General features: G+C 45.2%; 2 non-coding genes across 2 annotated transcripts; both read left to right on the top strand.

Annotated features, from left to right (window-relative positions):
* Positions 1 to 2,720: 2,720 nt before the first annotated feature.
* On the top strand, positions 2,721 to 2,792 carry TRNAC-GCA (transfer RNA cysteine (anticodon GCA)). The gene has a single exon. It is a non-coding gene; the product is annotated as a tRNA-Cys (tRNA).
* A 9,996-nt stretch (positions 2,793 to 12,788) lies between these two features.
* Positions 12,789 to 13,626, top strand: LOC102277372 (CTD nuclear envelope phosphatase 1). Its single transcript, XR_001351916.2, has one exon. It is a non-coding gene; the product is annotated as a CTD nuclear envelope phosphatase 1 (transcript).
* The last annotated feature ends 212 nt before the right edge of the window (positions 13,627 to 13,838 follow it).

The raw sequence follows: 13,838 nt of genomic DNA, 5'->3' as shown, positions 1-13,838 counted from the left end.
AAGCCCACATAGAGAATTGAACTGGATAATTGGGTTCAATGGGGGTTAAATGGAGAGGAAAACGAGGGAGGGTTTGTTTTACTTTAGATATGAAAAGTACACAGCAACCTTTCCCATTAGAGTGGAAAATAGGGTTCAACTTTGGTTCCAGTGTCAGTATGGAACTTCCTTTATTGCTCAAGGAAACAAGATGTCAAAATGCTATGGATATAAGGTTGTGTCGTGAAAGGATCATTTTCTGAGGACTCAAAAAAAGCTAAATGCAAGCTCTTGTTTTCCTTAGTTCTCACATTTCCTGGGTACAAAATGGGGATAGCAACATTTTTTCAGTCTTACTATTATTCCATTTGTGCGCATGCTCAGTTGTGTCCAACTCTTTGTGATTTCATGGACTGTACCCTCCAGGCTCTTCTGTCCCTGGAATTTTGCAGACAAGAATACTGGAGTGGGTTGCCATTTCCTTCTCCAGGGGATCTTCCTGAATGAGGGATGGAAACTGTGTCTCTTGAATCTTCTGCATTAGCAGGTGGATTCTTTACCACTGGTACCACCTGGGAACATTATAGATGAGAAGTCAGGTATGTGTTGAGGTGGGGAGGATTTAGTAGCAAAACCTGAAGTCTCACTTCTGCAATCAGCCATGCCCAAATTAGAGAAATTTAGCACCTGCTCAAGCTTAATAGTAGATCCATATCTATTGGAGGAGGTTTTATAGCCATCCCTCATTCCCCTTGCTATGGCAAAGGCTTCTCTCTGTCCTCTAAGGTTTTATACTTTCCTTCAATGGTGCAGAACACTGCTGGGAAGCAACTACCCTGGCAGGAGTTATATTTTCCAACCTCCTTGGAAATTCAGTAGGACCATATGACTGACTTCTAGTCAATGGAATGAGCAGAAATGATGTCCACCATTCCCAGATGTGGTCCATTACAAAGAGGCAAGGGCAATCTTCCACACTTCCTCTGAAATATAGAACACTTACAGGGTGAGTTTTGGTTTTGTTTTTCAGTCACTAAGTTGTGTCTGATTCTTTGCCACCCCATGGACTGCAGCACACCAGGCTTCCCTGTCCTTCTCTATCTCCCAGTGTTTGCTCAAACTCATGTCTCTTGACTCAGTGATGCCATCCAACCAACTCATCCTCTGTCACCCCTTTCTCCTCCTGCCCTCAATCTTTCCCAGCATCAGCGTCTTCTCTAATGAGTCAGCTCTTTGCATCAGGTGGCCAAAATATTGGAGTTTCAGCATCAGTGCTTCCAATGAATATTCAGGGTTGATTTTCTTTAGGATTGACTGGTTTGATCTCCTTGCTGACCAAGGTACTCTCAAGAGTCTTTTCCAGTAGCGTGAGTTTGGAAGCATCTATTGAAGATGTAGGGCTACAAGATGGAAGGAACCTAGGTCCCTGAATCTGGATCCCTCCTTGGAAAAGAGCCTCCCAATTAGGAGCCACCAGAGGATATCAGCCAGGTAGCCAAATAGGATAGTCCAGTGCTCATACAGCAGCAGAAAGATTGATTTTAATGATCATCTATGAAAAAATCCCTTTATGGGAGTCCAGGAACATAGCTAAGAGGTTCTAGCACCTTGTTGTAGCAAAAAGTCCAAGAATAGATGCACTGAAGAAGTGAAGACCAGTTTCACATTCCTCTTATTGTCCATCCCCCAAAGTGGCACAGCTCAGAGCTGAAAGAAGTCCTCCTGGCCTACAATTTCTCCCACCATGGAAAGTGAGAATGAAGTGAGTACCTGGCTTCCCTAGCCTTGCAGAACGTGCCTAAGAGGCCTGTTTCTCTCTTGCCATCATTGAAAAGACAACAGATAACAAGTGCTGGTGTGGTAGTGGGAAAAACGGAAGGCTTTGTGAACTGTTGATGGGATTTTAAATTAGTACAGTCACTACAGAAAACATCATGATGATTCCTCCAAACATTAGAAATAGAACTATCATATGATCCAGCATAGTTCTACTTCTGGAAATGCATCCAAAGGAAACGGAAGCACTAACTCAAAAAAATACCTGCACCTTCATGTTCATAGCAGCATTTTTAAAAATAATTTTTATCTACTTTTGGCTGTGCTGGGTCTTTGTCGCTTCGTGGACTTTTCTCTAATTTCAACGAGCAGGGACTACTCTCTAGTTGTGGTGCTCGGGCTTCTCATTCCAGTGGTTCCTCTTGTTGCAGAGCACAAGATCTAGGGTGTGTGGGCTTCAGGAGTTGTGGCTCCTGGGCTCTAGAGCACAGGCTGAATAGTTGTGATGCAGAGGCTTAGTTGCTACAAGGCATGTGGGATCTTCCCAGATCAGGGATAGAACCTGTGTCTCCTCCATTGGCAGGCAAATTCTTTACCACTGACCCACCAGGGAAGTTTCCATAGCAGCGTTATTTACCATAGCCAGGACACAGAAACTAAGTGTTCATTGATGGATAAATGGATAAAGAAGCTTTATATATTTATACAGTAGAATATTATTCAGTCTTTAAAAAATGAGGAAATCTGACTATTTGCAACAACATGGATGGACCTTGAAGGCATCATGCTAAGTGAAATATCAGACACTTATATATGGAATTTTCTTTTTAAGACCTTTATAGAAAAAAGATAAAACATATGGTTACCAGATGTGAAGGGCTGGGGAATGGGTTTTGAGGAATGTGGTCAAAAGGTACAAATTTCTAGTTATAAGATAAATAAACTACAGGGATGTAAAAGTGATTTCCCTGGTGGCTCAGTTGGTAAAGCGTCTGCCTGCAATGCAGGAGACCTGGGTTCGATCCCTGGGTTGGGAAGATCCCCTGGAGAAGGGAATGGCTACCCACTCCAGTATTCTTGCCTGGAGAATCTCATGGACAGAGGAGCCTGGTGGGCTACAGTCCATGGGGTCACAAAGAGTTGGACACGACTGAGTAACTAAGTTTCACTTTTAGGGATGTAAATGCAGAACATAGTGACTATAGTTAACACTGCTGTATGATATATTAGAAAGTTGTTAAGAAAGTTAATCCTAAGAGTCCTCATCACAAGAATAAATTATTTTTTCTTGTCTCTTTTCTTCTTTCTTTTCTTTATATTGTACCCGTATGAGATGTTGGATGTTAGCTGAGCCTATTAAGATAATCATTACACAATATGTGTCAATCAAATCATCATGCCGTACACCTTATTCAGTGACGTATGTCAATTTTTCTCAAACTGGTAAGAATAAAAAATTAGAAACAAACTATGGGTTTGTTGATGGATAATTAGATGAAAATAATGTGGTATATGCATACAATGGAATATCACTGAGCCTTAGAAAAGGAAATCCTTTCATTTGCAACAACGTGGGTGAATCCAGAGGGCATTATGCTAAGTGAAGTAAGCCAGACACAGAAAGACATTAATAAATCCCATATGATCTCACTTATATGTGGATCTTAAAGAGCTGAACCAATAGAAGCAGAGAGTGGAATAATGGTTACCAAAACTAGGAGGAGGGAGACATAGAGAGGTGATGGTAGTCGCTGTTGACACTCCCTCAATCATGTCCGACTCTTTGCGACCCCATGGACTATAGCACACCAGGCTTCTCTGTCCTTCACCATCTTTCAGAGCTTGCTCAAACTCATGTCCATTGAGTCCATGATGCCACCCAGCCCTCTCATCCTCTGTCTTCTCTTCCTGCCTTCAATTCTTCCCAGCATCAGGGTCTTTTCCAATGAGTCGGCTCTTTGCATCATGTAGCCAAAGTATTGGAGCTTCAACTTCAGCATCAGTCCTTCCAGTGAATATTCAGGATTGATTTCCTTTAGGACTGACTGGTGATGAGATGTGGTGGTTAAAGGTACAAAGTTTCAGAAAAGTAAAATGAATAAGTTCTGGAGATCTATTATTCAGCAGTCTCTATAGTTAACAATTCTTTGTTAAATACTTGAAAGTTGCTAAGAGAGTATTTCTCGTGTTGTGTATTTACTACTACTACTACTATTATTATTATTACTATTATTACTGCTAATAATAAAAGTGAGAGGGAATTTTGAGAGGTGAGGGATATGTTTATGATGTCGATGGTAGTGGTGCCTTCCTGGGTGTAAACATATGCCCATGTATACATATTAAAATATGTACATATGTTTAAATATCAATCATATCGCAACAGAATAACTTTTAAAATAAAAGCACAATTAGGAACAGCCGAAGTTGACTATTATGTATTGGAGAAATAAAGTTTTGTTGTGTTAAAACAATAAACAAAATAAGGGGTATTACCTGTTATGCATGTGTGCATGCTCAGACGCTTTGGTCACGTGGACTCTTTGAGACCCTATAGACTGTAGCCCACCCCTGCCAGGCTCCTTTGTCCATGGGATTCTCCAGGGAAGAATATTGGAGTGGGTTGCCATGCTCTCCTCCGGGGGATCTTCCTGGCACAGGGATTGGACCCTCATCTCTTGCATGTCCTACCTCGGCAGGCAAGTTCTTCACCACAGCGCCACCTGGGAAGCTCATTATCTGTTAGAGCAGGTGGCAGCTGCACAGCGAGAGAAGCCACGGCTGCAACTGGAGAAAACCCTCCAGCAGCAAAAACAAATCAACTAACTTAAAAATTGTTAATAAATAGAAAACAAAATAGATAATCAATAAGGACCTACTGTATAGCACAGGGAATATTCTGTAATAACCTATAGGGGAAAATAATCTGAAAAAGAATGGAGATATATATATTCACTGCACATAACCTTGCTGTAGACCTGAAACTAATACAACATCATAAATCAACTCTACTCCAATAAAAAATAAAAATTAAAAATAATACTAAAAGCAAGTATAAATCTCTTAAAATATAAATATGTTCTACCTAGATGTCTTCTCAAATGTTGCAGTGGTGGGGAGGAGGAGATAGGAAAGAATTGAGGTTTTCCATATGCTACAATAAATATGAAGACAGTGTAGTCAAGTCAGAGGGATTATGATTGATTTATTACATTAGAGTTCCTTAAAAGTGTTTCATTGCCTTTTTAAAAAACCATCCAGTCGTTTTAAAAAATCCTTGTGAATACAGTTTCCAACACTATTATCAAGGATTCTTGACAGAGCTTCATTTTTAATGGCACTGTTATAAACAGGCTCCTTGATGGTTCTGTTGAGTTGGGAGATTGTCTTGCAAGCCAAAGACTGAAGGAGTCTGGGCTTCCATGGCGGCTCTGTGCAAAGACTAATCAGAAGTTAATTTGTGCAGAGTAATTGAAGAACTTTGGTTTTGCAGTGTGATGCTGACAGTACTTTCCAAAAGGGGCTACAATACCAATTGGCCTCTAAAATGTGTTTTCTCTTTTAAATCTGAAAAATGAGAAAAACAACTGAAGTGTCAGATAGTCCTTACACATCCAATGGGAAGACATGGCACTTATATATGCAATTCAAATTGGAAGGGAAAGATTGTGCCTCAGGCCAACTGAAAGGAAAATGCTGGTTTTCTAATTTGTAGTAAATGGAGATGAGCTCTCAGCTGGGTTGGCCAGAGTCCCCAGGAGACCTGGTAGCCCGGGAAAGATTCTGAGATGCAAAAAAGGTGTGTTTGGGCCAATATTGCCGCCCTCTCTTCTGCCTACCACCCACCCACTGTAGAGAAAAATACAAGAAATCCAGTCCCCCACACCCTCCAGGGTATGGAAAATACCCATTGTGCTCTAGAAATAAATGCATAATTACTTCACTTCAGTGGAGTCTGACTCTTTGCAACCCTATGGACTGCAGCCTTCCAGGCTCCTCTGTCTATGGGATTCTCCAGGGAAGAATACTGGAGTAGGTTGCCATTTCCTTCTTCATCAGATCTTAACTGATCTAGGAACTGAACCCACATCTCCTGCACCTCCTGCATTGGCAGGTGGATTCTTTTCCACTAGCATCACCTAGGAAGACTGCAAATGCTTACACCTCAATCCAATTCCACAAACATTCACTGAGTGCTTACCTGGTCGCTGGTACCATTCCAGATGCTGTTGGGATACAGAGATGAATAAGGCATAACATTTACCTGAATAGAAGGGACACAGGGAAATAGAAACATAGCAGATAATAGAAGTGCTGGAAGGGTTTGATGAGACATCAATTATTTATACCCACCCAGCATCCCCTCTTCTGGGGACAAGCACCTTAATTAAAGCAAATTGTCCTTCCGGTCAAGTGAGGCTGACCTCTGACTCGCCTGACTTGGTTTCCTGCCTCCGTTGATGGGCACACTGACAGACACCACCAGCGTATTCCACTTTCCTGGCCCTGGTGGGCAGTGCAGACATGGACACTGGACCTAAGTCAGGCCAATCAAGCTCAAGTCTGGAACTTTAGCTGGAACTGTTGAGAAAGAGGTGCTGAACTTTCCCTGGGCCTGCTCAGCCAATGGTTGCAAGTCCAGAGCCGCTGGTTGTCAGGCTGCCCCTGAGGATGAAGACAGAGGAGCAGAGAGTTGAGAGATGGACAGACACAGTCACCTGATGACATGGTGGAACCTCTGCACACATCTGTGTCTGGGGCCTTTTCACCCTGGACATTTGAGAAAAATGAGCCACTTGCAACTAATAAGGGTCCTGTTTGTTATCAGTACACTGTGGTTAGATTAAGGCATACTTTTAGGAATCAGGGGTGGCATATGCACAGCTTGAAGGGGCACACAATATGTGGCACTCCACATGCCTTTCTCGTCCTCGATTTCATTCTAAGCCCAGTGCCTTCAGCAGTTCCTTGGAAGGACTTTGCCTTAGTTTGTGTCACATGACCCTGAGTGCTGGTCACTCACCCCATTTACTCTTTTTGTTTTTTGTTCATCTGCACAGGTTCTTAGTTGTGGCACTCAGAGCTCCTATCTTCATTGCAGCATGCCGGATCTTCAGTAGTGGCATGTGGGATCTAGCTCCCTGACCAGGGATCAAACCCAAGCCCCCTGCATTGGGAGTACAGAGTCTTAGCTGCTGAACCAGCAGGGAAGTCTGGTCCCCTTTACTCTAAGACCTCCTGCCCTGCCTTCTTCTGTATCCCAGGGAACTGACCTCAGCAAATTATGGCAGTCATGTTCCTTAGCAACAGGTTTCTGGTGAGAGTCTCATGAGAAACCCAAAAAAAGATTGCATGGTGGGAGAAGGGAAGAAGCTAAAATGTTTATACCACTCCTCGCTTCGGACTCTAAAGTCTGGCTTGCTGCAGTCCATGGGGTCACATAGAGTAGGATACTGAACAAAATTCCCTGTGGCACCAGATTTCTCTACCATGGCTCCAGCTCCTGCCAGGTGGCCCTTCTCCTGGGCACCAGTAACACTTCCTACCTTCTTTGTCCCTCCAGCCCTATGAGCAGAAGTGACTTCCTGCCCTTACTAAATCTGAGTGGCTGTACCATCCCTTATGAACACTTTCAGCCCTTCCAACATTTTTCTATTTGGTTCTCTATGTTAATTGCCCTCTATTGAATTATCTGTCATGGGTTCTGTTCCCATTATCTATTGCTATGTAACAAACCTAAACTTAACTGGTTTTAAACAACAGCAATCTTTCTAATATCCCTTGTGTCTTCTGTGTGTCAGAATGAGGGCAATGGAAAAATAAGATCACCTGCCATAAAAGAAGGCACCCTAAAACCAAATGCAAGATAATATTATTAAATTCTAGCAAGATAACATTGACTGCTGAAGGCTCTTAGCCTAAGCCCAATCCTCTCTTTGTTGAAATAGGAAATTAGCAAGTCTTAGGTGTAAAAGACAAGCACCAAACTGAGATCCTCAAAAGGGCTGAAAGGGAATTTCCTTCTCGTGATAGAAATCGATGGGGATGTCTTAAAAGTCTGTACTACGGAAAATCATCTCTCCTGCCATCTAAATATCAGCTTGTGCGCCATGGAGGTGCACATCCCAGATTTGGGGGAGCAGTTGGGGTCAGCACAGGGTTCCTGGCAGAGAACAGAAGTCCAGTTAAGCTAGCTGGAATGACAAGGGCTTTGTTTTAAGAAAGAAGAACCAAAGCCTCCACCACATCCATTTCCAGAAGGTTGCTCTGCTCTGCTTGCAAGTAGCCCATCCCAATTGCTTATCCTTGGCATCCAAATAGCCTGCTAGATCCAATAATACCTGCTAGAGGTCCATTCATTTAATTCTAAAAGTGAGGAAAGAAGATCCTATTGGCTCGTCTTGGGTGAGGAATCCAGCTCTGACTCAACCAGTCATAGTCTGGGAGTCTTGGTGTGTAGGCACCCAGAAGACATTGAGCCCAAGCCTTCGAGGGGGTTGGTAGTGGCTTAAAGGCCACTGCAGAAATTAGGTACTTATTTCTGTCCAATTCTTCAAAGCCACAGACAAGCTGAGGAGGGCCTGAGATGACGCAGTTGCCATGGGTCTGTGCCTGATGATCACTGAAGTTTCAGGCCCCCGCCTAGATGCCACTTGTCCTCCGGCCAGTTGTTGATGGAGCTGTAGTTTTGCATAGCTCCAGGGGATCTCCCCAACCTAGGGATCGACCCCAGGTCTCCTACAGTGTATAAGGTTGCTCACTTCTGGGTAAACATACCAACAGAAATACACATGCAGTTCTCTGCAACTACTCAAAAGTTATTTTTAAGTGAATTTTTTTTCATTTGTTTTATGTCCCTCTACATCAGGTTGTTCTTATAGTCTCACATTCTTAAATTCCCAGAAGCAAAAAGTGATAACGACTTACAATGTGTCCTGTACCGACTTGTCAAATTGTTCAGTATTAGGCTCACAACCTGGGATGCTGCAGGGAAGTAATTAGAATGATTTTCACTCACCTTTCTGCTCTCTGTTATTAACGATGTTTAAACAGCTAAGATGACGGTTCCTTTCTCCTAACCCCCAAATACCTGTTTATGTCTTCCTAACAGTTACACCATTTTGTCCTTTTCAAAATGGTGGCAACACATCATTATATCTTTATCCCTTCCCCTATGATCAGTTGGGAAATTGATCTCCAGGCTGCAACCCTAATATCAGCTCATGTGAGAGCCTAGATCAGAGACCACAAATAGGTTTTATTTTACATGCCAAATCTAATTAGTGGTGGAGGCTGTATGGAAAATTGTGCTGAAAAAGATTATGAGGTTCTATCCAAGTTGAGCCAGAAGCAGTGCTAGGATCAACAGATCTACCAGATGCTTTTGAACTGTGGTGTTGGAGAAGGCTCTTGAGAGTCCCTTGGACTGCAAGGAGATCCAGCCAGTCCATTCTGAAGGAGATCAGCCCTGGGATTTCTTTGGAAGGAATGATGCTAAAGCTGAAACTCCAGTACTTTGGCCACCTCATTCGAAGAGTTGACTCACTGGAAAAGAGTCTCATGCTGGGAGGGATTGGGGGCAGGAGGAGAAGGGGACGATGGAGGATAAGATGGCTGGATGGCATCACTGACTCCATGGACGTGAGTTTGAGTGAACTCCAGGAGTTGGTGATGGACAGGGAGGCCTGGCGTGCTGGGATTCATGGGGTCGCAAAGAGTCAGACACGACTGAACGACTGAACTGAACTGAAGTGAACCAGAAGCAGAGAAAAAGAACACTGACATCATTTGTGCATGCTTGCCATCTCAGACCAAGACATGACACCACAGGTCCAGGTATAACTCCTGGGAGTGTACAAACAGCATTTAATTTTAAAGATCTCATTAGGTCCCCACAATACCTCAATGAAGTAGGTAGGGCTTAAATTATTCTGACCACTTTAGAGATTGGGAAAATTGCAATACCAAGGCTCCTTTGAAAAGAAAAACCATAGAACCAGAATTTCTGTGCATCTGACTCCTCCTGAGAGAGAAGACCACAGAGATGTGGGGAAAGGCCCAACATGGACGACCCCATGATATCCTGTCATTTTCTTCTGTTCTGTAGTGATCTTGTGAATTCATTAATCATTTAAATATTCCCTCTTATTGCAGATGGATTTTTGCCATATGGTGGAGATCATGGCTAAATCCTTGTTCCATCACCCAAAAATGGGAATGAGCACTTTCCTACTAGTTGACTTGGAAAACTCCCAGGGAAGCATTCTAACTGGCCCAGCTCGGGTCAGGTGCCCACCTCTTAGGTCAATTACTGTCACCAGGATGGTGATGGATGGCTTAACTCTCCCCCACTCTCTTTGACTTCCCTTATGGCTCAGTTGGTAAAGAATCTGCCTGCAGTGCAAGAGACCTGGGTTGGGAAAAGCCCTGGAGAATGGAAAGGCTACCCACTCCAGTATTCTGGCCTGGAGAATTCCATGGACTGTGTAGTCCATGAGGTCACAAACAGTCGGACATGACTGAGCCACTTTCACTTTCACTCTCTTTGAGGGCTCTGTCACTAAAAGAGGAAGTGAGCTCTCCAGGATTTGTTGTAAGCCAGGCAGCCACCCCCAAATCTACAGGTAACAGACCCTTTCCTCCCAAACTGCGCATACTCACAAGCGTGCAGTTTTTCACATACGATGGTAACGAGTTGTCAGACCCTTCAGGCCCCTTCTGGTCCCTTAAGTTAACCCTGTTTACCAAAAATTTGAATTGTCAGTGGAAGAGTTCCAAATGGCTGATAATCTGTAGGGTCTGTTTCCTCCCAGTAGCCCTTCAAATCCTATCCAGCTTTATTCTCCTAATCTGCCCCCTTTTTAGCCCACCCTGGATCTTCATCTCCATCTTCACTTCCTTCCCCCTTCCTAGCACTCACTAGTCCAACCCCACTAGGAAGATAGGAGGCCATTGCTGTGCAGGGAGACCTGGAAAGAACCGCAAGCTGTTCATCAACTTTGCACTTCACCAGGGAGTTAAAGGGCAGTGGTTCAGACAGTAAAGATTCTGCCTGCAATGCAGGAAACCGGGGTTCAATCCTTGGGTTGGGAAGATCCCCTGGAGAAGGAAATGGCAATCCACTCCAGTATTCTTGCCTGAAAAGTCCCATGGACAGAGGAGCCTGGGGGGCTGCAGTCCATGGGGTCGCAAAGAGTTGGACACGTCTGAGTGATTAACACTTTCAGGGAGTTAAAACACTGACAGTGAATTACCAATTGTAGAAGTACAGAAATAAGAGATTTGCTCTCAGAAAAGAGGGTGGTAGGTTCTTTAAAAAAAGGAAATGAATATTTTTTTAACATGTCATAAACAGCCTGGTGGGCTGCCGTCTCTGGGGTCGCACAGAGTCAGACACGACTGAAGCGACTTAGCAGCAGCAGCAGCAAACAGTCATTTGAAAACTGCCCCAGAACAAATTGGAAGCCAGGACAATTCCCAGGCATTCACTTGTTAGAGCTGGAAGCCACATGTACACCCACACTGCATTCTTTCCACATGCATATTTACACACAATGTACATAAAGAATGACCTCCTTTCCCGCTCCGCCCTTCCACCGCCTGCAATGGTAACATTTACTGGAGATTTTATTACAAAAGCCACAAAATGAAATTCTAATCAATAAGAGTTTGCAGGATGGTGAAAAAAAAAAAAGAATACATTCATAGGTAAAAGATGTTATTATCTCAGTTCAGTAACTATGAAAGAGAAATAGATGAAAAAATCTGGGTTTTATATTAAAAACCGGCACAGCTGTAGAGTTACATAATAAAGTATTGCCTGTATCCATGGAAATGGAGAGTAATTGATGCACCACAAGTTATTTTTATAAACCCAAACAAAAAAATTCCATCAGAAATGTCTTTCCCCGTTTTGGGGGCATTGTATATTTTGTATCTGTACATAATGCACACATTGAGAGTGTGAATGCACTCATTATTGATCAGCCGTGTTGAATAGGGCATGCTGCTTTCCCTGAATATTCAAGATTAGAATCCTGCGGCCTAGCTCCCACTCCTTCTTCAAAGACTTCCTCTGAATAAATCGTGCAGTGCTTTAAAATTCAGGCAGTTCCAACTCAGGGGAATAAAGGAGCCCATTCCTGGGGCTGGAGATGTCGGAGGGAGCGAGTTTGGAAGATGGAGAGTCTGCAAAACTCATACTCTTGACTCCCGCGAAGTACCGGCTAGTGGCTCGCCCCTCTCCCCTCCCCCAAAATATCCACACAGCGCTCAGCACAGAGCCGGTCCTTCAAAAGAGCCAGGATGCACAGCCCATTGCAGTTTCCTTAATTAAAATACAGATTCCAGGGGACTTCTCTGGTAGTCCAGTGGTTAAGAATCTTCCTTCCGATGCTGGGGACGCGGGTTCCATCCCTGGTCAGGGAACTAAGATCGCACATGCTGTCGGGCAACTGGACAGCCCACGGGCTCCAACTACTGAGCCTGTGCCCTCTAGAGCGCATGCTCAGAAATAGAAGGCGCCCCCACTTGCAGAAAGCCGGTGTGCCACATTGAAGAGCTGGTGTGTTGCAGTGATGACCCAGCAAAGACAAAATTTTAAAAATAATAATAGACCCTCCGCTTCCCCCCCTTCCCCTTCCCCTTCCTTCTCCCTCCCTCCCTTCTCCCTAACCCCCTCCCTCATAGCCTCCTCCCCAAATTCTCCATCCCCTTCCCTCCTCGTCTTGGAGGACCCCACTATAGCCCAACCTGTCTCCGCCGTCAACCTCGGCAAAGCCGTCTGTGCCACTACCTGCCCATGTGGGCCCCTGCGGGCTGCCCACGCCTGTCCCGCAGCTCCCCGTTCCGCTGGGCTTTCCCCTCGTCGTCGTGGGTGGCTTTGTGAGCCTCCCGCTTCGTGCCCCTCTCTGCAGGCTCCTCTGCCACTCGGGGGCCCCTGTTCCCCCTCCCGGTGGCGGGGTGCTGCCCCCGGGGGGCTGGCGGAGCTGGGCCGCTGGGGCCCCGGGGCCAGCGGTGCCGGGGTCATCGGGATGATGCGGACTCAGTGTCTGCTGGGGCTGCGCAAGTCCGTGGCTTTCGCCGCCAAGCTCTGGAGCTTCTTCATTTACCTTTTGCAGAGGCAGATCCGCACGGTAATTCAGTACCAAACTGTCAAATATGACATCCTTCCCTTATCTCCTGCGTCCCGGAATTGGCTAAGCCGGGTGAAGAGGAAGATCCTGGTGCTGGATCTGGATGAGACACTTATTCACTCCCATCATGATGGAGTCCTGAGGCCCACAGTCTGGCCTGGAACGCCTCCTGACTTCATTCTCAAGGTGGTAATAGACAAACATCCAGTCCGGTTTTTTGTACATAAGAGGCCCCATGTGGATTTCTTCTTAGAAGTGGTGAGCCAGTGGTACAAGTTGGTGGTGTTCACAACAAGCATGGAGATTTATGGCTCTGCTGTGGCAGATAAACTGGATAATAGCAGAAGCATTCTCAAGAGGAGATACTACAGACAGCACTGCACTTTGGAATGGGGCAGCTACATCAAGGACCTCTCTGCAGTCCACAGTGACCTCTCCAGCATTGTGATCCTGGATACCTCCCCAGGGGCTTATAGGAGCCATCCAGACAATGCCGTCCCCATCAAATCCTGGTTCAGTGATCTCAGTGATACCACCCTTCTCAACCTGATTCCAGTGCTGGATGCCCTCAGGTTCACCGCTGTTGTTTGTTCTGTGCTGAGCCGAAACCTTCACCAATATAGGCCCTGGTGACAGCTGCTCCCCCTCCACCTGAGTTGGGGTGGAGGGGAAGGGGAGGGTGAGCCCTCGGGATGCCGTCTGATGCCCTGTCCAGCGGTGAGGACTGCCTGGGCAGGGTCTGCCCCCCTCCCATCCCTCTCTCCCCTGGGAGCCTTGCACTCCCTATGGAATCTGGATGGACACAAGGGCCAGATCCTGAAGCAGCCTCACTCTAACTTCGTGTTCGCACTCCTGGAAACCCCAGACTGGGACATAAGCAGAGACCTAGGAGAGCCCCAACAGTGTCTGGTGGAGAGACACGACTGGCCAGAGTGAGACAGACATTCG

The sequence above is a fragment of the Bos mutus genome, chromosome 18, assembly GCF_027580195.1.
Source record: "Bos mutus isolate GX-2022 chromosome 18, NWIPB_WYAK_1.1, whole genome shotgun sequence".
Classification (NCBI taxonomy): domain Eukaryota; kingdom Metazoa; phylum Chordata; class Mammalia; order Artiodactyla; family Bovidae; genus Bos; species Bos mutus.
Note: the sequence above shows the minus strand (reverse complement) of the source record. Positions and strands in the feature narration are given on the sequence as shown.